This window comes from Triticum urartu, chromosome 2A (assembly GCF_056163025.1).
Source record: "Triticum urartu cultivar PI428250 chromosome 2A, HENAU_Tu73, whole genome shotgun sequence".
NCBI lineage: Eukaryota > Viridiplantae > Streptophyta > Magnoliopsida > Poales > Poaceae > Triticum > Triticum urartu.
Window position 1 is genome coordinate 25,522,042 of NC_141874.1, and position 25,725 is coordinate 25,547,766.

The window sequence follows — 25,725 nt, forward strand, 5'->3', positions numbered from 1 at the left end:
TATGGGTGCAGCTAATTTACTATCAATCATATGCACAATCATGTTCTGATAGCTTGGCGTATCATTGGGCCGTGTACTGTGTTCTTTGATTCATATACAAAGCGGGGCAAAAGCATATTTCGAGACCTATTGATATATCATGACATTTTGCCACCCTCACTCCCTCCACATTTTCGCTATAAGAGTGCTAATCCATCTTTGATTTGCCCCGCAAGCAGATCACAATGATGCCGAAAGAAAACATAGAAAAGGATGAAAGAAGAAGAGGATGTACTTACCGCTAATTTGAATGATTTATCAAAATTTTGACGGATGCGCTTTCAAGAATTCTGGTATTGACTTCCAAATGAATGTTGAGCTTTCGAATACGCAAGTAAATGGGAGGAGATGGACGAGGTCGTGTGACAGTTTCCTGGTCATCCACAATGCTTGTAGCTGTGGTAAAAAGGTCACCGGTGTTAATTGTATGAGAGGATAAGAAAGCTTGAGGTATCAAGGTGCCCCCATCAAATGGCTGACCATAAAGAAGTGATTCACTAATTTTCATCAAATATATTGTTATTGCCTTGCTAGGATACGAGGTGATCTTTTTTTGATTCGGTCCAATGTTACTGATTTGTCATTGCAGATGCTGATATTTTTTTTTCTAAAAAATTGGTCAAATTTTACAGTATTTGACTTTTGGAAAATTTTATATGCATTGTGTCTTACTATCTTAGAACCGAGTGAGTATAAAATCTAAATGGAGGGCCTGTATGCAAGTTTTTTCTCTTAATGAGAGAGTCCCTAAACTATGAACCAAATCAGTTTTTTTTGGGGGGAGTGAACCAAATCAGATGAATGAACCAGGTGACATGACAAATGGGCCGGTTGCATTATGGAACTTGATGGACGAGTGGAGCCCAGAGCAATTGATGAGCTGCCGGCCCACTGGGCGCGCGGTGTTGGACGGCATCGTGGATTTAAATGCCATCTGCGTGGCCAGTTGGAGCGACCGCTAATACAGTTTTTATTAGTTTAGTTTTTTTCTTATATAGAATTCAGTTCTATACGGTAATGAAAATCCATACGCTGTTGTTTTTTTTTTGAAAAACTTCCGATCTATTCATCTTTAATCATGGCAGTACAACGAACACCTGGAATAAAAATTACATCCAGATCCGTAGACCACCTAGCGACGACTACAAGCACCGAAGCGAGCCGAAGGCGCGCCGCCGTCATCTCCCCTCCATCGCCGGAGCCGGGCACAACTTATTGTAGTAGACAGTGGGGAAGTCGTCGTGCTAAGACCCCATAGGACCAGCACCACAGAACAGCAGCCGCCGCTGATGAAAAATAACGCAGATCGGAAGGATCCAAACCGAAGACACACAAATGTAGCCGAACAACGACGAGATCCAAGCAAATCCACCAAAGATAGATCTGCCGGAGACACACCTCCACACGCCCACCAACGATGCTAGACGCACCGCCAGAATGAAGGCTAGACGGGGAGACCTTTATTTCATCTTCAGGAAGCCGCCGCCGTCTCGCCTTTCCGAGTAGAACACAAACCCTAACAAGATTAAAAAAAAACCCTATTAAAAACGGAGCCCTCCCGCCGGCCCTTGCCAGGATCTACCGCGCCTTCATGGCCCTAGAACCACCGAAGACGAGGTGGATCTGTGCCGGCGTCGGCGAGAGGCACGGACCCTAACTTTCTTTCTTGGGCGATGGGTTCTTGGCGAAGAGCAGAACAGGCAGGCTAGGTCATCAATACGCTGTTGTTCTCGAATAAAAAAACCTTCCACTGTTGTAACCGCTGGACTGGACTTGATTGATCCCGAGTCCTGACTAGAACGAACCAATACGACGACCACATATGTCGTATGTAGCCGTCTCCAAGCATGTGGATGTAGCCACGTATGTATGCGTGCATATGTATGGACAACTGGACAAGTAGATCGTGGACGCATTTGACTGAACAGTGCACTCTGAATCTGGAGTTGTGTGGATGTGGTTGCAACAGACAACTTTAAGAACTATCATTTCGTACGGAAATGATGTAGCTGAGTAAAACGATACTTTTTTTTGCGGGGTTGAGTAAAACGATACTATAGCTGTACTGTAGCTAATGCATTTTAAAAAAGCGAACATTTCTCAAATTTCGAAATATTTTTTGCAAGCACGAACTTTAAAAAATATATGAAATGTTTCAAAATCTGAATGTTTTCCCGAAAATCCGAACATTTTTTCGAAAAATTTGAACACTTTTTACATTTTCCAACATTTTTCCGAAGTTCTGAACATTTTTAAAAATTCCAAACATTATTTTGAAAAGCCAACATTTTTTAGAAATACAAACATTTTTTCAAATTGCGAACGTTATCTTGCAAAACATGAACATTTGTTGAAGTTTACGAACTTTTTGCTAAACACGAATATTATTTGAAAATCTGAAAATTTTCAACTTTACGAACATTTTGAAAACACAAACATTTTCTAAAATTTGAGAAAAATTTATGAATACACAAATATTTTTTCAAATTTGCGAACATTATTTTTGAAAACCCCAAACATATTTCAAATTTGCGAACAATTTTGAATTCTAAATATTTTTGAATTTTGTGAAGTTTTGAAAAAATAAAAATAAAAATAAATAAAATAACAAGAAGAAAGAAACAGAAAATATAAAAACGAAAACGAAAATAAAAAAGAAACAGAAAGGGAAAAAAAACTTAAAGGAAAACAGCCACAAAAAAGAAAAGGAAAAAGAAAGAAGTTGCCCAAAACCGGGAGAAAACCACCCGCCTGTAATAGCTGCTAACCGCTAACGGGGTGGCGCAGATCGAGTCGATCGCTTGTGAAGCTTGTGCGAAGCCTAGACAGCTTGACGCAATGTGCGTCATATAGGATTTTCCTGCATGTACACATATATGCGATCCAATCACAATACGATCCAGCCAGCCACACGCACGCAAAAAAGGCCAATTTGGCTGCTCCCCTTGCCCAGAGCTGCTTTAAGTTCCGTGTAAGCTGAGAAGTAGATGCAGCCCAATCAACCAAATTTTCATACAAATGATACCCCCCACACATTGTTATTAAGGAATTTCTGTTTGCTATATATTTTGATGAAGTTGAAAATGATTACTACTATATTTTGAGGTTGATTACCATGTTTAACTAAGATAATAAAGAAAAATGATGGCGGAGCGGTGAATCGTTGCATGCATGCGGTAACCAAAATAATTCAGTTATTATACATTCCAAGGTCCATTACAATGGGTAACTAGGAGAAAGCATATAATACAAGGAAAAGGTGCGAGGCGAAGGACTGTCGGTCCATGTAGTAACCAAATTAAATCGATTACTATATTTAACATGCTCGATTAGTAGTAGACGAAAGAAAAATGCGCGCGATCTGGTCGGAGTGCAGAATTAGCATTTTGCGCTCGGGCTTACTACAGCGCCAGTGTGTGTGTGTGCGTGTGTGTGTGTAAAATGCATGATAGCATGTTTGACGTGGCTCTTTTCCCCAAGCATGATTGCATGCTGAGGTGACATAGTTGCATGCAGAGATTAATTGAAGTTGTGGAGATCACTCTATTGGGTATACTAGGCAAGCATTGTGATGACAGTCACTTGTGTTTCTTGGATGCAATAATCATCTAGTCACATTTTTGCAAAATAAATGCATATATCGTAACATTACCTCGCACCTAAGATTTCATTTCAGCCAAATAGAACGGCGTGGAGGCATGCAATTCAATGTTTTGCTAATTAATTCACTCGCACAATCCATACCCTGTCAAATACATTTTCATGAGAGCTTACATTGGACGACCCAGAGTGATCTCTGTTCAGCTACTAGATCTAGACGATGAAACTAAAAGTCAAAAAGTAAATAAAAGTGGCATCCCACTCTATCTGGAATTTATGTTTCCCCAGATGATACGTACATGAGGGACATTTTAATTTTTGTAGCTTTCTCTAGATTTTTTAGTTCAACTAAATGAACTAATTTTTCAAAAGTTACGCCGTTTCGTGGAACAAAAGACGGTCACAGGGTACCATAAAGGTCACATATTGCATCACTACTCTCTTTTCCTAACTAATACGTTACTGATATGTTTCTATGGACTTTTAATTATCTATAAAGTTGAGAAGATACATTTTTTAACTTTTCTTTTGAATGGGACCTTCCAGGTGTTACGAAAATTCTACTCACAGGAAAGGAATGGTTTGTCCAAATAATCTTTGGTTTGACTGAACCAAGACGGCTTCTACCCATGATGCTCCTCTGGCGAATATGGCATGTCCCGAACGAGGTAGTTCATAACAAACCTACCCCGCTCGTTGATGTTTCCTGTTGTTTTCTCTTAAGCTATGTTGCTTCGCTGAACTCCATTTCTGTTAACCCGCGTGCTGGCCATATGAAAGGAAAGTCTCCTGCCCAGCCATGCTTTCCTCTAACAGGAGCTACACACAATATTCAGAGCCAAGAACACAGGCGGTGGACTCCTCCAGGGGGTGGGTGGGTGAAATTAAACACGAACTGCTCTGTACTGAATGGTGCCGCGGGAACAGGTACGATCCTCAGAGACCATTGTGCCAGCATCATCTTCAGTTCATGCAGATATCTTCCAGCTCGTGATGACGTGCTCGAAAATGAAATTCTGGGCATTCGAGAGGGCTTGCTACTTGCTTTGCAATTGAGTAATCTACCGGTTGAGGTTGAATCGGGCAGTTTGGAAGCAGTGATGATGATTCAGAGTGGAGATACAAATAGGTCTAAATATGCTTTTGATCAAGCATAATTCTTGTATTACTCATATTGCACGTAGCAAAAGCAATGCTAGTCACTTCATGGCAAGCTTACGAGCACAATGCCGAACTGTTGTCTGGCTTGGGTCAGGTCCGAATGAACTTTTAGGCATTGCAAGTCATGATTATAATACTTAAGTTTGAGTAATACAAGTATTGTCCCGTAAAAAACCATTTTACCTTACTCCTACCATCTTGTACAGGGCCACTTACAAAAATGTCTTGTCTGTATAAGATCCAACCACTAGTAGAAAAAGGATCAAACGTGAAGCACATTAGTGCCGGTTTGTATTTGAGCCGGCACTAATGTATACATTAGTGCCGGTTCCAACGGCTAGCCGTGCCGCTTTCATTAGTACCGATTCGTGCCACGAACCGGTACTAATGAGAGTGGTGGCAGGATGTTGTCAGACAGGTGCCCCTCCAGCCCCTTTAGTACCGGTTCTTGGCACAAACCGGTACTAAAGGTCGTCCTACATAAACCCTTTGTCCACCCGAGCCCGCTCTGTTCTTCCCCTTTCCCCTCTCCTCTCTGTTCTTCCCCTCTTCCTCTCGAGCTCATCACACATTTTGCCCAAAATTTGTCAAGATTTGAAGGCCCCCATCCATTCAAATGATCACAAAGGTTAGCAACTTTGTCCTTTCATCTCTCATTGCTAGATTAGCTCTTGCAATGCTTTATATAGTGATTAATTTGTGAGTTTAGTAATTTGGGAGGATATATATATATATATATATATATATATATATATATATGTGCTAGTATTTGATTTATATGCAATTTGAGGTCAAAAATAACACTTAGTTTGCATATGTAGGTGTGGTTTACTTAGTGCCTTCTAAATCTCCATCGTAGCCACCGTCGATCGCCCGCACCGTCCCGTCGCAGGCACCACCTTGTGGTGAGCCTCTAGTTCATGAAATTTTATATAAAAATTGATGTTTGTGTGATTTGGATATATAGTTACTCGTATAATTATCTTACCCGTACGTTGTTTGTTATACATATAGTGCCATGGTTTTGATATCCGTCCCCGTCGGCCCTAGTCCTTGTTATGATTCGGATGTGGTATGTATATTCTCTTTTAAAACTAGTTGCATTTCGTGTTTATGACAAATTATGCCCATCAAGTTGACATAGAATTTTTTTTCTAGGAGGTATGTGAACCGGAAATTCCAACCGACCCTATTGCCGAGAGGTTAAATTTAGTTGAAAGAGAAAACGAGTACTTGAAAGAAAAATTGAAAAGAATTGAGGGGGAGAAGATGGAATTGGAGTTGCATGTTGCCGATGTCGTCGATGATCACAAGATGAAGATGGAGAAAATGCGCTTGAAGATTAGAAAGATTAGAAAATATGCCATCGATAGTGAGACTTGGTATCATTATGCTGTTGGATCCATTGTTACCTTAGTTGCGATCTTGATCGTATTTGTTGTTGCATTTAAATGCTTTAGCTAGAGAGTTATTTGTTTGTTGCATTTAAGTGTTGTATGAACTTTATGTATGAACTTGTATTAATTTGGTCTATTCGGTGTTGTGTAATGAAGATGAGCCGGCAATGGATGTACGATGACCGATGCTCTCCCCAGTTCGTTGAGGGCGTGCATACTTTTCTGCTTGCGGCTGAGGCAAACAAGCGGGCGGATGGTTTTATGCCTTGTCCATGTGCTCGTTGTAAGAATGGTCACAATTACTCTACGTCAAGAACCATTCACGTCCACCTGTTTAAGTCCGGTTTCATGCCCCATTATAAAGTTTGGACCAAGCACGGAGAAAGAGGGGTTATGATGGAAGACAATGAAGAAGAAGAGGACGACGACAGCTATCCTGGCCATGGGTTCCCTGAATACGATGATACAACAATGGGGGAAGAAGCTGAGCCGGTAATGCGGGAAGAAGCTGAGCCGGCAATGCGGGAAGAAGCTGAAGAAGAGGCATCAGATCAGCCCGTTGATGATCTAGGTCGGGCCATTGCCGATGCAAAGAGAAACTGCGCAAGTGATTTGGAGAAGAAGAAGTTGCAGCGCATGTTAGAGGATCACAAAAAATTGTTGTACCCGAATTGCGTAGGTGACAAGAAAAAGCTGGGCACCACACTGGAATTGCTGCAATGGAAGGCAGAGAATGGTGTATCTGACAAGGGATTTGGAAAGTTGCTGGTAATGATAAAGGATATGCTTCCAAAGGACAACGAATTGCCCGAGAGTACGTACGAAGCAAAGAAGGTTGTCTGCCCTCTAGGGTTAGAGGTGCAGAAGATACATGCATGCCCTAATGATTGCATCCTCTACCGCGGTGAGTACGAGGATTTGAACGCTTGCCCATTCACAGTGAATATTGACCCGAGCATCCCGTTAAATGATGAAGATTTTCCATGGCTACGACGCAAAAGGACACACGCGAAGAAAAAGTTTCACACCCAAAGATCTGGGATGTGATCGGCTTAACTATCATCACTTTCTTCTGTGTTTCACACCCAGGAGGGAATCTCTGTAATAGTTAGGGTAGCTAGTTATGTGTTTTGGCATTTGAAACGCGAAGAAATTTTACGTGCAAGCAAATTCTTTCATGCATTTACTGATTTTTTCAGTTAAATGACCCTGAAATTGAAAAGCATTTCAAATGAACTCAGAAAAGGATGAAAGTTGGCATGGTATCATAATTTCACCCACATAGCATGTGCAAAAAAGTAGAGAGGGTTACCGAAAAAACTGGATGCACTTCGTGTACAAAATGGACAATCTGTTTCGAAGTATCAGGGTTTCGGACGAAAACTCATCCGTTACAAAGGCATTTCATTTTTTAAATAACCTAAGCATTACCAAATTGAATATAATGATAAAACACACTAATATTAAACATAAAAAAAAGAATCACTGAAAAATCTATTTTCAAAGTTAAGTTATTCACAAAAATAAATAAAGCAAAAAAAATAAGAAAAAAAGCCCACCTACTGGGCCACATCGGCCTGCATACGACTAGAAACCCAAATTCAAGTTGGGCCAGGATGCAGGCCCGCTAGCCCAGTAGGCCCAACAGGGCATCGCAGAAGAGGTAGGCCCAGAAGGCCTGCTTAAGAGAGGAGCTCGAGACAGCAGCGACGGCGGGGCTTATAAGCAGGTGCGAGTGCCCCTCGGCTAGCGAGGTGGGACTAAACTTTTGTGCCCCTCGCCTGGCAGCGCACACCCTTTAGTACCGGGTCGTGGCACCAACCGGTACTAAAGGGGGGGCCTTTAGTACCGGTTGGTTCCACGAAACGGTACTAAAGGGGGGTGCTTCCCGCCGCTTGGCCTGGCCAAAACAGGCCTTTAGTACCGGTTGGTGGCTCCAACCGGTACTAAAGGTGCCTTCTATATATACATCACTTCGAAAAATTTCATTCTCCCTCTGTTTCTTCCCGATCGATCGACGCCGTCGCCGCCCCCGTCCTACGCCGTTGCCGTCGCCGCCCCCGTCGCGCGCCGTTGCCGTCGCCGCCCTCATCCCCGTCGCTGCCCCTGTCCCCGTCGCCGCCCCCGTCGCGCGCCGTCGCCGCCCTCGTCTCCGTCGCCGCCCCGGGCCCGTCCCCGTCGCGCCGTCCCTGCGTCGCCGCCCCGTCACGCCCCGGCCCGTCGCCGCCCCGGGCCGTCGCCTCGCCGTCGCCGTCGCCCCGCTGTGAGCTCTCCCCCTCTAACCCCTCTCCCTCGCCCCCGGTGGCCACCATGGGCGCCGCCCCTCCCCGAGCCCATACACACACAAGCATGATGAACACACACACACACACACACATTTCCTTAAGTTAATTAGTATATACGTATTTTGTATGTTTAATTAGTTTAGATTTTTCAGATTATTATTTTTTCACTAGTATATATGTATGAATGCATGTTAGATGGATATAATTAGTGTTTAATTAGTATGGAATTTTTTATATAATGTTGTTTTTCTGTTTTTAATGGATGTATAGAAGTTGTTTTTTCTGTTTTTAGTGTTAGATGCTTAATTAGTATGAAATAGCATATAGAATTTTGACATATGCAATGATAGCATAATTAGTGTTACATTTGCATATAGTATTTGTTGTCGACGATGCCCGGCCCGCATCCTCGCCGTCGACCCGTTCGCGATGACGTCCCGCTTCAGAGGACCCATGTCCGGGACTGGGCTCTGCCGGGCTGGCACTGGGAGGTGCTACCTTTAGGGGCGCGACGCTTGGTGAGGAACCCGGCCCCGGGTCCCGTCGTCGACCCTCATCTCCTTTGGTGGCATTCGCGTGGGCCACTTTCGGTGCGGAGGGAGCCGGCCCCGCCGGAGGTGGTACGTCGCCGTGTCAGGGAGGAGGACGAGCACATCCATCGCTACATGGCTGCTATGGACGTCAGGTTCTCCAATACCTGGCAGGTTCTTTGGGGAGATCACCCGAGCTATGATCCAGTGATGGTTCCTTCACTTTGGTTGTCCACCGCCTAGATTACTCTCTAGTATTTGATCTTTATTAGCTAGCTAGCTAGCTAGTGATGTATTCGATATATAATATTCGAGATGATTTATTCGAGATTATATATATTATTTGAGACGATGTATTCGAGATTATATCTATTATTCGAGACGACGTATTCGAGATTAAATCTATTATTCGAGACGATGTATTCGAGATTATATCTATTATTCGAGACGATGTATTCGAGATTATATCTATTATTCGAGATTATACTAAATTGTTTTATATTTCTTTTGGCATAGTTAAATAAAAGCTATGGCGGACAATACCGACAGAGAGAGAGAACAGACCATGTTCGATATCATACGCGGGCCAGATGATGATCAGAATGAAGAAGATTTTGACGGCTCCGAATTTCTAAACAACACCGGAGAGGGTGATATGATATTCGATCGCGACGACCGAGAAGATGAAGTCATGAACTACGACGAAGAACATGTTGATCCTGAAACAACAAACACCGGCGAGGTATATATATTTATATAAGCAGGAATCTGGTGATCATCGCATGTTTTAAATGAGTTGAAGATATATTAACGAATCGATCTTTCTTCTTTCAGCCATCCGGATCGAGCAAATCTTCAGGCAAAAGGATGAAACGAGGCCCGAACAAAAAGTTGAAGGAGGGCGTAAAGTACAATATCGAGGCATTCAAACCTAATGGCGAACCATTAGTGCCTAAGAAGATTGCGGACAAGTTCGTTCGTCAGTGCGGAGTTCTTGTGAAGGACCAACTCCCGATCTCCCTTCAAGAATGGAGAAAGCCAGCAAAGCCACGTCCAAATGTTACTTTTGTCGACGAGAATAAAAAAAAACTGCTTTGGAATACTCTCATGGAACATTTCACCCTACCAGATAATTTCACAGAAGCAGATGTGCGGAAAGTCAAGGACGTTGCTTTTAGGAAGATGGCGGTTGCATTCAAGAACCACAAGAGAACGACGTGGGAGAAGTACGTCAAGGGAGGAAGGAAGACTCCAGTATTCGAGGGGATACTAGAGAATCAAAGTGCTCATTGGGACGATTTCGTGAAATTCAAGGATTCAGAATTAGCTAAGGAACGGTCGAGAATAAACAAGAAGAATGCCGAAAAAAGGATAAGTTCCATAAGCTGGGGCCAGGTGGCTACGCGGTGGCAATGCCTAAGTGGGATAAGTCTGAGAAAGAGATGGAGGATGCAAGTGTCACTCCGGTTACTAAGAGCTGGCCCCCCAGGTGCAGGACTTGGTTCTATGCGCATGGGGGGGAGTTGGACCCGAAGACAGGCAATCTTTCGACGAAGGCATGTCTGAACGGAGCCGACGATGCGCTACTTGTTGCAATAGAAGAGGCTCGATCGGGGGTGTTCCAGGCCAACAGAGAGAACGACGAGCTTACGCGTGCCCTGGGAAATCCTGAACACCCGGGAAGAACACGAGGCAAGGGCGCTATTCCGTGGTATGAGGGGTTTTCGGACTGGAACGCCAACTACAGAACCCGTGCGAGAAAGAAGATTGTGGAGGAGAAGAAGAGGAAGATGGAGGAGGAGCAGAGGAAGCGGGACTATGAACGCCTTCAAGGCCTAGAAGCAAGTCAAGCGGAATTGGCCGCTAAATTCCAGCGGCAGCAGGAGCAGATCGACTCACTTAGCCAGCAAAGGGGGTCTCAGCACCTACAGCAGCTAGCGGATGATCCAGCATTGGATACCACCGCCCCATCCATGCCGAGAAGCAGCGTGGGTTCCGCCCCGGGCGACGCAGTAGTGCTGGATAGATACCCCGTGGATGACATCACGGAGAATACTAACTGCGAGCTACACTTCAAAATTAAGAACATATCCATGAAGGTGGCGGACGCCGTTGCTTTTTCAAATTCCCCCGAGGCAACCTTCCATTGCAACCCGATTCCAGCGGGCTATGCTCGTGTCTTGGTTGATGAGGTGGTGGACCCATATTCGGAGCTACAGCTTGACATTCCTGGAGGTGACGACGAGCACACATTGGGAGAGTCCATACATCGTGTCATCCTATGGAGAAATGATTGCATCATCTTTCGAAGTCCGCCACCGAGTCAGCAGACTCCCGCTCCTCCAAGTCCACCAATGCGTGAGGCCACTCCTCCTCCTCCAAGTCCGGCGAAGTGTCAGGCCACTCCTCGTCCAAGTCCGACACAGCGTCAGACGTCCACTCCTCCTCCAAGTCCGGCACAACCTCAGGCCACTGCAAGTCCGGCACAGCTTCAGGCCACTCCTCCTCGTCCAACTCAGCCCCGTCAGCCGTCTCCGCCGCCTCAGCAATCGCAGAAGAGACACCCCGCAGCTATGGTGCGTAGCGGTACGAGTCGAGGTCATAGTACAGGAAGTACAGGCGGAGGCAAGCGATATAAATATGGTCCAAACCTCACTACTCCTCTTCCTGTGAGGGCTTACGACAGGACCGAGGAGCAAACCAATGCCATAGTGCAGGCAGAACTCGGCGCCCATTTTGGACCGAAACCGCCACCGCCGCCAAGGGAGAAAGTGCCTGTGGAAGTAGTTGACCACTTCATTCGTATGGCTCAACCACCAGCTCCTAAGCCTGTTGACACAGACTATGAGCGCCACATCAGGAAGTTACATCGACGACGTCTACAGAAGGAGGCGAGCTCGAGCTCGAGCAAACAACAAGCAGCTGTCAAAAAATGCGGGAAAACCGTTGCCCAGCTGGGAAAACAGGCGGCGCAATCGATCCCCCCGCTTGTTGTGCCGCCAACAACACGTGACAGTATGCACGCCCAATATTATTGTGGCCAAACAGTTTACGTTCCCGAGGTGGGCGATGTGGTAATAACCCAGGAGCATATAATGCAGGCTGAAGAACTCAAGATCACTGTTGGACAACTCCTCGAGATCGAGGACATGCCTGGGATTACAAAGGAGGAAATAAAATGGAAATATGTCCGGGGCGAACCTTTGGTCGAGCCAGAAGATGTCAACAAGCTCCCAACGAGAATGTATGAATTGCATCAATGGTACATGGACATTACCAAGAGATCCAATCGAGAGTCCCTCATGGTGTATGTCAAGAAGGATGATTACTACCATGAGAAAGCTGTGGTTGTTGAGTATCCTGAACTGTTTCAGTTATACAATCAAGACGCACTCGACAAATCTATCGTCAGTTGCTATTGTCTGTAAGTGATTTCTTTCTGTAATTTAAGTCTCAAGCTAGCTGTAGTGATTCTTTTGATCAATCATTACCTGTAATTATCCTCACTATATTCTTTTCTGTGGTATTATGCAGGATGAAGATGTATGAAATGAGAAAAGGTGGACGCTATGGCATTGGGTTTATTGACCCAAACACCATTAATGAATACACATGGAAAATAAACAAGCATCAAGAAAAAGAGGTAGAGGACAGCATGCTAGAGTTCTTGAAGCGCCTCAAATACAATGAAGATATACTACTTCCTTACAACTTCAAGTGAGTCACACTTTCTTGTACTACAAATTCTCTGTTTTTGCCTACTAGCTAGCTAGCTACATGTTTTTGCTTACATATGCCCGCTTAATTAAGACATGCAAACGTGTGTGCATGCAGATTTCACTGGATCTTGTGTATCATTAAAGTTGACGCCGGAACAGTTGAAATACTGGACTCGCTACTTAAAAAACAAAGTGACTATAACATCTTGTTTGGGATAGTCAACAGGTAATTTCAACCATTATTAACTATATATCTCGGCCTATTTAGTAATTCGTCATTTCATGATATGAACTATTTAATAACCCCTTTATTCATTTTATTTGTCGGCGGGCAGGGCTTGGGCAAGGTTCATCAGCGTCACGGAAGGCGAATGGAAACCAAAGCTGAAATGGTTTCGATCCAAGGTAAGTAATTAAGTAGTACTAGCTAGCTAGCTAGCTAGCTGCCATCTCTTTAATTATCATGCTTGATTAATTATTATCTGATCAAATTAAATTCCATTCTCGTAATAAAGGCCCTGAAGCAGGCGCAGGGGACTGATCTGTGTGCATTCTGCGTTTGCGAGAACATTCGCATGATGGCGTCCGAAAGGAGCAGATCTCAAAGACAGGAATGGGTACGCTTGTCAGAACACTATTCACAATTTTTACACCATTATCGATATCTAGTCACACAACTAATACACATGCATATTGATCTCCTTCTTAACAGTTCAAAGAGGTGCGGGACAAGCTCCTAGAAACGGAGCGCGTAGAAGCACTTCAAGAGGAAATAGCGGGATTTTTGCTCGACCAGGTCATAAATCCGAAGGAAGAATACTATTACCCGCTACCGCCCCCATGAACCACTTCCAATTGTCATCGTGCTCCGAAGGCACCAATTAGGCTAATGCCACTGGCTCCGAAGGCAACATGCATATGTAGGAGAAATTGTATATAGCTATACATGTGTGTATGTGTGAATTAATATGGTTTGCGAGACATTGATGATATATATATGATTGGTTCTACTAGAAATTCTATATATATATATATATATATATATATATGCATAACGTGTACAATGTGTAGTACCGTAAAATACAAGCAAACAAAAAAGAATTAAAATGGAAAACACAAAATTAAATGAAAAAGAAATCATAAAACCAAAACCCCCCCAAACATTTTAGTACCGGTTGGTGTTACCAACCGGTACTAAAGGGCTCCCGGCCCCCGGAGCTGGCTCGTGCCACGTGGTTGCCCTTTAGCACAGGTGCGTGCTGAACCGGTACTAAAGGGGGGGGGGGGGGGAGGGGGGGCTTTAGTGCCGAAACGTTAGTGCCGGTTCCTAAACCGGCACTAAAGGGCCTTACGAACTGGTGCTATTGCCCGGTTCTGCACTAGTGAACATGCAATCTAGTCAATTATCAATGGATCATCACAATTTTTTATGGTGGTTTAGATTGCTTATTATCATGCACCAGAATGTATGATGACAACAGTTTTCATGGTATAAATGACCGAGATTGCACACATTGCTACTTAGCAAAAAGAAGAAGAGAAATCACAACTAATTTTATTTTATTATAAATAACAGTACTTCAAATGACTGAACCACAACTTGATATTTTTTGTCCAATAGGATAATAACCACACGCAATAACAGTGACGCCTACTACGGGGTCAATGGGGCCAAAGAGAAAAAAACGGGACCAAAGTAAAGAACATCTGATCCCCGACATCACATACACGCCAGCCACAAGCTAGCTTAATAATTAATTCAGAATTTAAGCTTTCAAAGCAAATGCATGATATCACTTGACGAGGTAAATGGCCGAGACTACTATCACGGCGGCCGTGCATTTGGCGGCGAGTAGCATGAGCCCCGCGGCTGCGTAGGCGCGCAAGAAGAACTTGTCCAAGTCATTGTGCAGCTGAGCCATGAGCTTAATGTCGTTAGCGGTTAGCCTGATGGAGCGGTCCGCATGCTTGGGCACATTATTGAAGCCCTGGTCAACAAAGCGTCTCAGTCGTAGCTGAAACCGAAGCCAGCCCCTGCGGCCGTTGCAAATGCTAGAGCAAAAATCTGAAAGATATTTATATTGTTAAAGTCATTTAAACAGCTTACCTCCTAAGACATAAGAGGTGTTTTCGATCTTAGCCGTCCATTTATCAAGGGTATATTTGACCAAAACAATATGCAAAATATTGAAAACACTAGAAAATAGGAAATTCTAAATGTATTATTTTTCTTTATCATGTATACCAAAGATCCAAGTAACACTTCCACATATAACGTGCATGCCTTATACTCCCTCCGTTTCTTTTTACTCCGCATATAAGTTCTGACTTACGTTAAACTACATAAAGTTTGACCAAGATTATAGGTACTTTTTAAATGCTCACATTATCAAATCAATATCAACAAATACGTCAAGGACTTAATTTTCATATAGCCCTAAATATTGTAGATGTTAATATAAATTTGGTCCAGCCAAACAATTTTGACTTAAGAAAAATCTAATATGCGGAGTAAAAAGAAGCGAAGGGAGTACATGGATTTTTTTGTTGTGTTTTATTGTTTTCAACATGTCTTTCAAAATACAGGTACAATAACACTATTACGTCTCATCATTATACAATCTATTTACTAATACTAGCCAAATACCCATGCGTTGCAACGGGGGCATTTATTCTAGTGTTTCATGTAGGATTTTTTTATTGGTTTGAGATTGAGATAGGTTGTGACGAGGGAATCCATAGGGAAAGGTAAGGGAATATAAGATGTGATTGAGATTGTTTATGTACAACAACGTGATTTGATTTTGTTTGTTTGTTTGCTTGCAATGTATTTCTTGCTATAGCTTTATTTTATTTATGGTAATTACTTTGCAATGGATTTCTTTTCTTGGAGATGAGAAGGTGGGGTCTGTTTTTAAATAAATAAATAGGGTTTATCATGTGGTTTCAAAAAATAATCAGTGGGAGGGTGGAAGCGATGGATGCGAAATCAACAAACTCCCATTTAATAGTATAGACTACCATATACTATATAATAACTATACTAGTTTTATTATTTTCTCGATCACATCTTAATTTGTTTCACATAAAAATATTTCCATCTGAAATGATGCTCAATTTTTTCCTGTTGCTTTAGGTGACTAAAATTAGCAGAATTTCCAAGTTTACATAAATATGAAACTTGTAAATTTGAATGGTAAAAATGGCATGTTCTATTGATTGTTAAGAAGAAGAATTGGCAAGGATGTGAAATGTATGTATGAAAAATAGAAGTTTAGCATGAACATCATATGTTTCCTTGTTCAACATTGTGTTTTATATCTTAATTATTTTCTTTTTAGGGAATTTTTTCATTTCAATTTTATACAAAGGACAAAGCCATAGTAATCTTGCAAAATTGTTGATGATATCTTACTTGCCATGAGTTATTAATAGTAACATTAGCCATTAGATTACATGAAACAGATGGTTCATAGTACTTTGGTAGCCTCGTAAAATTTCTAAAATATAAACCAGGCACTAAAGAAGTAATGATTGGTCAAATACGCCTTAAATTTTGAGCTGAGGGAGCATTGTAGTATATGGAAAGTAGTTACGCCACTACGAAAGTGTGTTACTAGCCTAGGATATTGTTTGATAAAGTGGGATATCAACAGAACACACTCTAAAATAGTACCACTTTTGATGGCTAAAGTCCAACTTACCGCATCAACACATATGAGGAACAATGCCACATTTGTTTTTCCTCCAATCACTCTCTTCTTTATAGCGATGGTGACGGCAGCAAGCGGAACCATCATGAGGCTGTATGCACATCCAATGACAGCGATAGCCAAGATGTACCTATAACAACCAAGAGTAACGTACGTCATAAACATATATAAACCTTGAAAGGACATGAGCCTAGCTCATGTAATCGGAGGAGTAGATGTACGAATCCACCACCTAGGTTCAAGTTCTCCTAGATATAAATTTTGGTTCTAATTTATACAATAGATGGATCACCAAATTTTCTATTCATCATCTAGGATCACATTAAGATGGGGGGTCCAGAGTTGGATTTGCATACATGGCTGTTTGGGATGATACACACTGCCAAAAGGAGAAAACTAGGTGTTTTGTCAAAATACCAATGGCTTAAGTCAGAAATGACACGTCAATGATAACCTACTAGTAATGGGGTGCAAGCTGATGGACATGCCACTAGTAAGAGGGGCCCAAAATATAACTAGCATGACTGATTACTAGTGGCGAGCGGGAAAACGCCACTAGAGTATTCGGTTGACTGGTGGCATGCACATACATGCACAAGCGATTAGTAATTGGATCATTCTATTAAAAATTGAACCAGGTACTAGTGATGTGTGCATATATGCACACGCCATTATCAGCCTATTACTAGTGGTGTGCGCATATAAGCACCACTAGTAGTCTCTGCATCATATAAATATTAATAAGTTTTTATTTATAAGTGCAAATTAAGTGATTATTCTTACAAGATTGTAAAATAACCATACATAGCCAACATAATAATTTTTTTACTTGGCTAAATTTACATTTATAAAATATATAATATAAATACATGTGTGTGTATTAGTTTTACTTTTCCCCAACAAAGGTCTGAATATCTTCCTTATTAGTTTGTCTTGATTGTTTTCACACTAAATATAGGACATTACATATTTCATGCCAAAGTTTAGCATTTTACGGTTCATTTGTTATATTGTTGTCATTACATGCATTTCTAGGCATGTAACCTATATAATTCCAATTTGAATTGCAGGTACACGAAATAATGGGCACAAATGGGTTGAAACAACTAACTTGTGTTATTGAGTCTATGTTCATGCCTTAAAACATCAAGTTGCCTATATTTGACCATCAAACTAGAAGTTATTCTTTTTTTTTCTTCTAGAAAATACAAATACAAATGAAGTAAAAAATAATGTAACTTGGAGTTGTTTCATATTGTGAAACCTAAAGGTTATGGTAAAAACATCATGGAGGTTTCACACAAAGTTGTAATCTTAACTGCTTAAATACCCAACAATTTCGAAGAAGAATAGTAGTTTCAAGACGAAATGAGTGAGGTTTGAAGGTGCATTGTTGAATGTTTTCATCGGTGACCTTGTAAGTTTCTGTACACTCAACATATACCATTACATATTTCATGTTAAAATTTGCAATTCTTCAAACTCTTGAGGTCATCTCGTGGTCCCATGTCAAATTCTAGAATTTTGGACTTCAGTTACTTATTAAAAATGGATAAGAAATAAATGCAAGTAAGGGTTCCACTTACTAGTGTCGTGTGCATATATGCACGTGCTACTAGTAACGAAGTACACTGGCATGCAGTTCCTGTGCACGCCACTAGTAGAACATGCCTCCCTAGAAAAAAATCTACCCAAAAAGGCCCACAAGGCCTAGTTGGTCGGGGTCATACCAGCTCAACCCCCCATTTTCCCTCTTAGTATCACATCTACTTATATCCCAAGCTCTCTCTCTCTCTCTCTCTCTCTCTCTCTCTCTCTCTCTCCTGCACGCTCCCCAAATTGCCGCCACCTCGCCGTTTGACTTCGGGAACCTCTGGCGGCTTCCGTCGCCTTCCCGAGACCCTCTCGGTCCACCCTACCTCTTCATGCATGTAGATCCTACATGCACGCCTCCTGCTACTGACCCGCAGCTAACCCTACTAGTGGAGCTTTGGCCCCAATGCTCTGGGCACCGGCGGGTTTCCGATGCCTCTCGATGGTCTTCACTGATGCCTTTCGTGTTCTCCCTCATGTGGCTCCACCTCCTAGTCATGGCCTTCACAACCCCACATGCTCCGGCTCTGGTAGTGATCAATGATGATGCTCTCGACGATGTTGGGGTCATCAGTCTTGGTTTTCTATGCTCGCATGATGGTAGGCTCGGTCTCCGGCTGTACCTTCGTTGTTGGCCCTGCTGTTGTGTTGCGGTGGTGTTTTTTTCGGCCTCGACTACATACAACCATCATGGTGAGCTCCACCAGCTCCTCTCCTTCCTATTTTGTACACCTTCGACTGCCTGAGCTCTTGGCCATCGAGCCATGACTATGCCATGTTGGAATTGCTACTAGTCATGGGACTTCTAATTGTCTAGGGCTTGGTTCATGTCGTTATGGATCTAGTAAATTGTCCAATTGAGTACTTCTCCATCTAGTTTGTAAATTATTTCATAATTAGCAATCCAATGCTACTACTTATCTTGTTATGCTTTGGTTCACTCCTGTGTAAAGGTGCATGTGATCATACTGGTAGTAATCTATCTTGCCAGATGATGCTTCTAAAGGTGAACTAACATCTTGTTTAGTCTTAGCTAGGTCCTCTTTGAGGTAGTTTTTTAGCTTTAGGTTAATTTGTCGATACATTTAGAGTGACTATTTGAGTTCACTTTCATGTTATTTATTTCTTTTTAAGGTAGGTGATGGCATCTTTTCCATGACATAGTCTAGTTCATAGGAATATGTACTAATGTATGCAAGTCTTAATAGTGGTTTATTGCATGTGCTTTGCTTAAATATTTCTTCTTTAGCATATATTTCTTTTGCTAGTGTATGTATTGTGATATGTTATACTTTAAAATACTTATATGTTGTGCAGTGTGTTATGTGTCTAATAACAGACTAATATACATGTTCTAGGTCAACTTCTTTCTGTCTTCTTTCAAATTCTGATAAGAACATATATTATTTCTTGATCTTCATGACTTAATTTCCTCTTTGCTTATTGTGATACAAACACAAATACTCTTATCTTAGTTTAATTTACTTCTTTATCCATGTGTGTGTGGTGCAAAATGGTCGTCTAAACATTTTCATCTTATATTCGTTCTATTTTTTTCCTCTCCTCTTAATCTGATAAGCACATATGCTTAATTTGTTTTCTCTTCTTTCTTTTCCTCATATTTCCCGGTAAGAACAACTATTTCCCTTGCTTAGCTCAATTTACCTAATGGCCAATAAGAACACATCCAACTCTGCGAGTGATGGGTAATTCACCAGACGCATTTATTCATCTTATAAGAACGATTACTACCCAGTTGCCTAATGCTTGTCGATGACTTGCTTAATATTTCTTTTGAAAATCTAAGAGTAATACCTTAAACTCCCAATGTTTTTTACTCATTTTTGTTGGTAAGTCTTTCTTGGCTTTCTTTTTCAGTAATTTAAGTATTTTCTCTTCTTTCTTGATAGAAAGAGATATCACTACTAATTGATGTCATCATTCTATGGAATTTGATATATTGATGCAATCATTTGATGACCTGTTTCTTTTGTTCTATCAAATAAGTTTTTTGAGTGATTTATGCACTTTATTTAACTAGGACCCGTTGTCTCCCCAACCCTTGTTGGATCACGTCCGGCTGGAGAAAGGACATGCTACACCTCATCTGCCACCTCAGCAAAGTCCATCCCATGGTGGACGACTTACGGGGAAGGAGCAACAGTGACAACTATTGAAGGTGTCGTATGAATGGGTTGGGACCGTCCATTTTTTTGGATTAAACCATTCAATTCATGTGTTTGACAGAATATAAGAGATGAGCTAATTATTTAGGATGGGACCACCAGTCATGCTCACATAATCATACATGCAAAGGGTGGCCATTTGATTCGACCGATTTGGTTGGGTGGAACGATTCAGCATCTTCAAGGCATATTCTCTTTTTTTGACTCGAACCATTCATGTGCTTTATAACCAAACATGACTATTTTCTGAACGATCCCAACCTATTCATGACCATCCTTGCAACCAAACGCACCCTAGAGGCACCGTTGGTGACGAGTGGCACAAGCATTTTCTTTGACATTCCCAAATGAGCATGGCGAACTGCATATATGTATTTTAACCATGTGCAATGGTGAACTATACTATTGTATGAACTGCATCCATGTATTTGAATACATGGATGATTTGTATAAATTAAACATGTTGTAATTTTTAAATCCACAAATTGTTAATACTGGCATGGTAGTCGAAGGGCACTCTGCTAATTTCCACTAATATTTTCTTTTTTCAGTTCATAAATTATTTGGGGAGACTTGCTAGTTCAATGGCATGCCACTAGCTAGTATTCTTATTACTAGTGGAGTCCATGAGTGCGTGAGCTGGCGCACACTACTGAGTACCCACAGTGGGAGTAACATACCGCCTCTTTTCCGTTTTATAAGGCTTATCTCAAAATTTTCATTTTTCCGTTTTATAAGTCTTATTTCTATTGTTTCGCATCACACACTCAGATATCGAGGTGCATTCAATCACTGCATGCAAGGACTAAAAGAAAACTCACCAATGCATGTAGAAATTCTTAGTTATTTATTGGTCATGTATGCATGCGTTGGCAAACACAATTGTTTGATGAAAACGAGCGCATGAATTGTGTACTTTTACAAACTACCAAAATTATTCCACCCACTACAACATGACCCCTCCTATAGCAACGCTTTTTTCCGTATCTAAGAGTCCATATATGCGTTGCTAGTGTCTTTACCAACGGTTTTCAATGCGTTGCCTTATCCAGTGTTGCTAGAGCATAGTGCAACGCTTATATAGCCGTTGGTAAAATGGACCGTTGCAAGAGTACAACACATAAAACCAAATTTTACTACACTTTTATACGTTGGTGCTGAATGTACAAGAACCCCAGATCTCATTGCTTGTCAAAGAGAATTTGCAACACTTCATGTGTCCATACATATATAATGTGAATATTATTATTATATAATATATATTTCTAGCAATTAAATTAATGCTCCACATGTAGGAAAAAAGGGATATACTCATGAGAGGAAGAAATCATATATTGGATGAACTGTTGGTTTACAATAGTGGATATTACATGAGGAACATCATCCAAATATGCTACATAATCTATGTATTTTCTTCACATCAAAACTTTGACTGACATAATCCATCAACATCCCTACAACTAAACTAATACGTAACTAAGGAACATCATCCAACAACATCAACAACATCCATACAACTTAACTAAAACCAAAAGCATCCATCATCATCATCATCATTGCAGTATACTTGCCACGCACCCATATAATCATCCATATATCTTCTGAATCTACAAAGAGAATAACAAATTGAACTGTTAACACACAATGCATTGACATGATGCAAGTAGTCATAGAGGCAAGATATTAGACATGTACAAAGGTTGAAGGCATACAAACACTAAAAATAGTAAGTCGTGTTGTCTCTATGTAGCAACAAAGTCTCTAGAGACTGCCCATTTAGATGTCTTGTTGTTTAGCCTATTAGCTTGAACAAAATAGTTCAAAAAGGAGGCTTGATAGGGGGAGCTACACTTGTGTGAATGAGAAAAGTATGGCACCTCCGCCCAGATGTTGGAAGTTACACGACATTTATCATAATTTGCAGAATAAATCTGTATCTAAAAAACCTTTATCATTTAAACCTTTGAGGGGCTATTTTCTAAAGGTGTGGATTACATCAGCAGTATTTTCTTGAACTGTCAATTCCAACTGTCACAATATTTTATCCAGGTTTATATATTGAGATTTTATGGAAAAGTTTTATCATTTGAGTAAATTCAAAATGGAGGACTGTCTTTATGTATATATCCAGGGTGTTAGCAAAACTTAATAATCAGGAAAGTTGTAATATTTGAACAACACATGGCAGTCTTAGCAAATAATGTACACTAAATACAAAATAAAATACATACATGATCAGAGCATCGACTTGACGATATATGATGATGTTGATTTTGTATAGTTATATATATTTACCAAGAAGATATCTGCGAGAAAATCTATGATAAATCTCCAAGCATGGATATCTTAATGGCCATAACATCTTAATTAATAAATTGTTGAGCTAATCAAAGGAATGAATATTTAGATCACCTATTGTCAAATATATATTGCACAAATACGAAATCAAGATCAAGCTAAATTCTAGAATATATGTTAGCAGGAATCCATAAAGTACCTACCGTCTCGTTGAAAGGTATCAAATTCCGTTAGTAATTAGGCTGATCTGTCCACCTTCACATTATACACTACACATAGCAATACAAAAAGGATTAGTAACTGCAGTAGTATTAGTTTACTCAAGGGAGGGCTTCTCCATTATATCATCACATCAAACAATGAGAAACAGAGGGAGGGAGCCTAGCAGGCTGATACTCAGACTCTTTTTATCTTTTGATGGAATGCCTTTTTCAATTAACGTTGCATCTATGATTTTAGGCTGATGCTGATGTGTGCAAATTTCAGGTTTGTCTCACACATTACCAGCCAACATTAGAAAGGAAGGAGTCATGCATTACATTAAATTACCAGGGGGGAAGGCAAATGACCTTAGAATGTAGTGATGCAAACCATGTTCCAGCAATACACAAAAATTCCGACATATGCATCTCCTCAAGCCATGGTACACCATGACGCTTCTCTGTTTTGGAGCTCATTATGAACGATCAATAGATGTACGCGCAATCTGAATCATGAATTAAATTCCAACAGAACAATTACTTGCGTATGTGAGAAAACAAATTAGTTACAAAGCTCAGGAAATTATTTGCAATCAAATTAGGGATATCCATCAAACAAAATAACATATAATTGTTCAGTATAGTACTTGGTAGCATTAGTTAGATCGATCCGCACCTTGCTGCCACCATGATTGTGAACATCATGTGTCTTTTATGCCTCCAGGACCGCATCCAAGCATCATAGTGCTGCATCAGCCTGCAGTTCTCAAAAATTAATTCATATATACAATTTGTTGTAGGAAGTGGAGACAGGACAACGTGTGTCGAGGCATCATGATAATAGAGGCAGCCAAAGCATCAAGTAATCAAAATCCACCAAAGCAGACCTGTAGGCTGCACTTTCTCACTAGAGCTTACGTCTCAAATTGCATGAGCACAACATAAAAATTCTCAGAAACGAAAACCAACTTCCTTCTTGCTCATTGGATACCTGCAATAAGTTTGCCCTACTTCATCGAATCTATGGTGGCAGCACAAGGGGTTAATCTTGCAGTTCAATCGAAGCATCAATCAACACTTTAGCAGCACAACAAAATCAAATTGATCACATGCAGCAGGCACTTGGGCCCAAATAGTGGCAAATCATAACACCGCCAGAACAACAATGGCTCCTGATGTGCCACGAACCAGAGCGGAGAGGAGAAGTGGAACGACTCACCTGATCCATGTCTGCTTCATCCCGAGCAGCAACAATGTTGTCCACTGGCCATTCCTCCCTACACGTCTACAAGAGAAGAGAAGAGGTTATAGAAAGGGGGAGAGAGAGATTATGAAGCCAGGGGTGCACTCACCGGACGAGAGGAGAACGACATGGCCACCGGCGCCGTCGCCCATGCCCGAAACCCTAGCCATGGGGGGGGGGGGGGGAGGACCACGGGTGGGCTTTGTTGGCCTCAAGCACCAGATCTAGCCAGATGGGAGGGTGCTGCGGTGACAGGGGAGCTCGGGCTGTGCTTCGCGGTGGCGGGATTCGCCGGGCTTCGTCTGAATCATCCGCCGCGGGTGGCGCAGCAAGGAGCAGCGTGAAGAGAGAAAGATGGGCGCGAGAGGGGTGGGTGGGAAGGGGATGTTGCGGATCCTACAGCCTCCAGAGCTGCGAGGTGGGAGAAGAGGATGGGGAGGGCCGGCGGCGAGGTGGGACAGAGAAGGAAGGGGAGGCGGTGGGTGGCGACGAGGTGGGGGAGATAAGATGAATCAGGGGCTCTGTTTCTCGCGCGTCCCTCTCTCCTTTGCTCTGTTTTTTCACCTTATGACACCACACATATCTTACTCTTCACTGTAGAGATAGTAATATAGACTAATAATATATGCATGTTAGTCGTATAATAATTTTCACCTTATGACGTAGTGACGACCCAAACCCCGATAGCCAAATCTAAGCCTAATAATCAAACGGCTTACGATCCAAACAAACGGTTAAGTATGCTGAACATATATAATCGTGTAGTTGTGTATATGCATGCTCACGGCGGCTCACTCACCTGTACGTGTAGACGTCCATGAATCTCAAATTGATGGGTATCCTCCAAACGGTGAAATCGCTGTTGATGTCGGTTTCGGTGACGACGAGGGAGAGCGAGCCGGCGAGGAGGGCGACGGCTAGTAGCCGGAGTGCCAGGACGACGGCCGGCAGAACGATACTCTTGGAGGACGCCATTGTAGCCGGCCACTTTCGGGTGGAGTAGAGTAGAGTGGAGTGGTCCTGAACTGCTGATTGATTGCTTTTCCGCGGGATGAACGTACGCTTTATATGCACTGCACGATCGGCCGGGACTCGGGGTTAACGGGATAGTTAATTTGGCTTCCTAGTTCTGTCGTCGTTCTATTTTGACCCAAGCTAGACGACGACGTGTTGGGATTAACGCGGCAAGTACGTACACCTAGCTGGTACTTTGATCACGTCACCGTTTTGTCCATGGATTCCTGTCGGCCTATTGGATACACGGGGTGTGCTGATGTATGCATGAGCCAAGAGTAAGCAGCTATGGATATGGGTGGAGGACTCGAAGGACAATCACCAAGAGCTGTACTAGGCTACTAGTTGGAGCTGTTTTCAGTTTCATCGGTGTCACTTGCTAACCCGGCAAAAAAAAGTATTAATTGCTAACATCTCTTAACCTACTTCACCGGGGAGCCGTCCGATTCATCGGGATTCCAACGGCCTTGTGCGCATCATATAAGGCCCACTCCAATGCTAGACCCCAAATGGACCGGACGTGTCCGCACTATTAGGAAATGACTTGGTGAACCCAAATGTGTGATGAGCGTGACCTAACCTAACACCCGCTGCTACCTTGGAGAAATAGCACTGGTGGGTAACTGAAGGTGCCCGCCACTGCTGAAGTGACAGCAATGACGGGCATTTCACTGTACCCGCCACAGATGAACTCCCTTCAAGGTCCGGGCTTGGTAGAAAACGCTTGTGGCGGGCGGCATAGGTGTG

The 25,725-nt window shown here is 42.1% G+C and overlaps 1 long non-coding RNA gene across 3 annotated transcripts; it reads right to left on the minus strand.

Moving 5' to 3' along the window:
- Window positions 1-21,537: 21,537 nt before the first annotated feature.
- On the minus strand, window positions 21,538-24,505 carry LOC125535245 (uncharacterized). Of its 3 annotated transcripts, none has more exons than XR_015614942.1 (6): window positions 24,074-24,505; window positions 23,609-24,006; window positions 23,398-23,478; window positions 23,091-23,227; window positions 22,725-22,790; window positions 21,538-21,830 (listed from the first exon to the last, which is right to left on the minus strand). It is a non-coding gene; the product is annotated as an uncharacterized LOC125535245 (long non-coding RNA). The 3 variants fall into 3 exon arrangements; XR_007294606.2 differs by having other exon boundaries at window positions 23,941-24,006; window positions 24,074-24,502; XR_007294605.2 differs by having other exon boundaries at window positions 23,398-24,006.
- Between the last annotated feature and the right edge of the window lie 1,220 nt (window positions 24,506-25,725).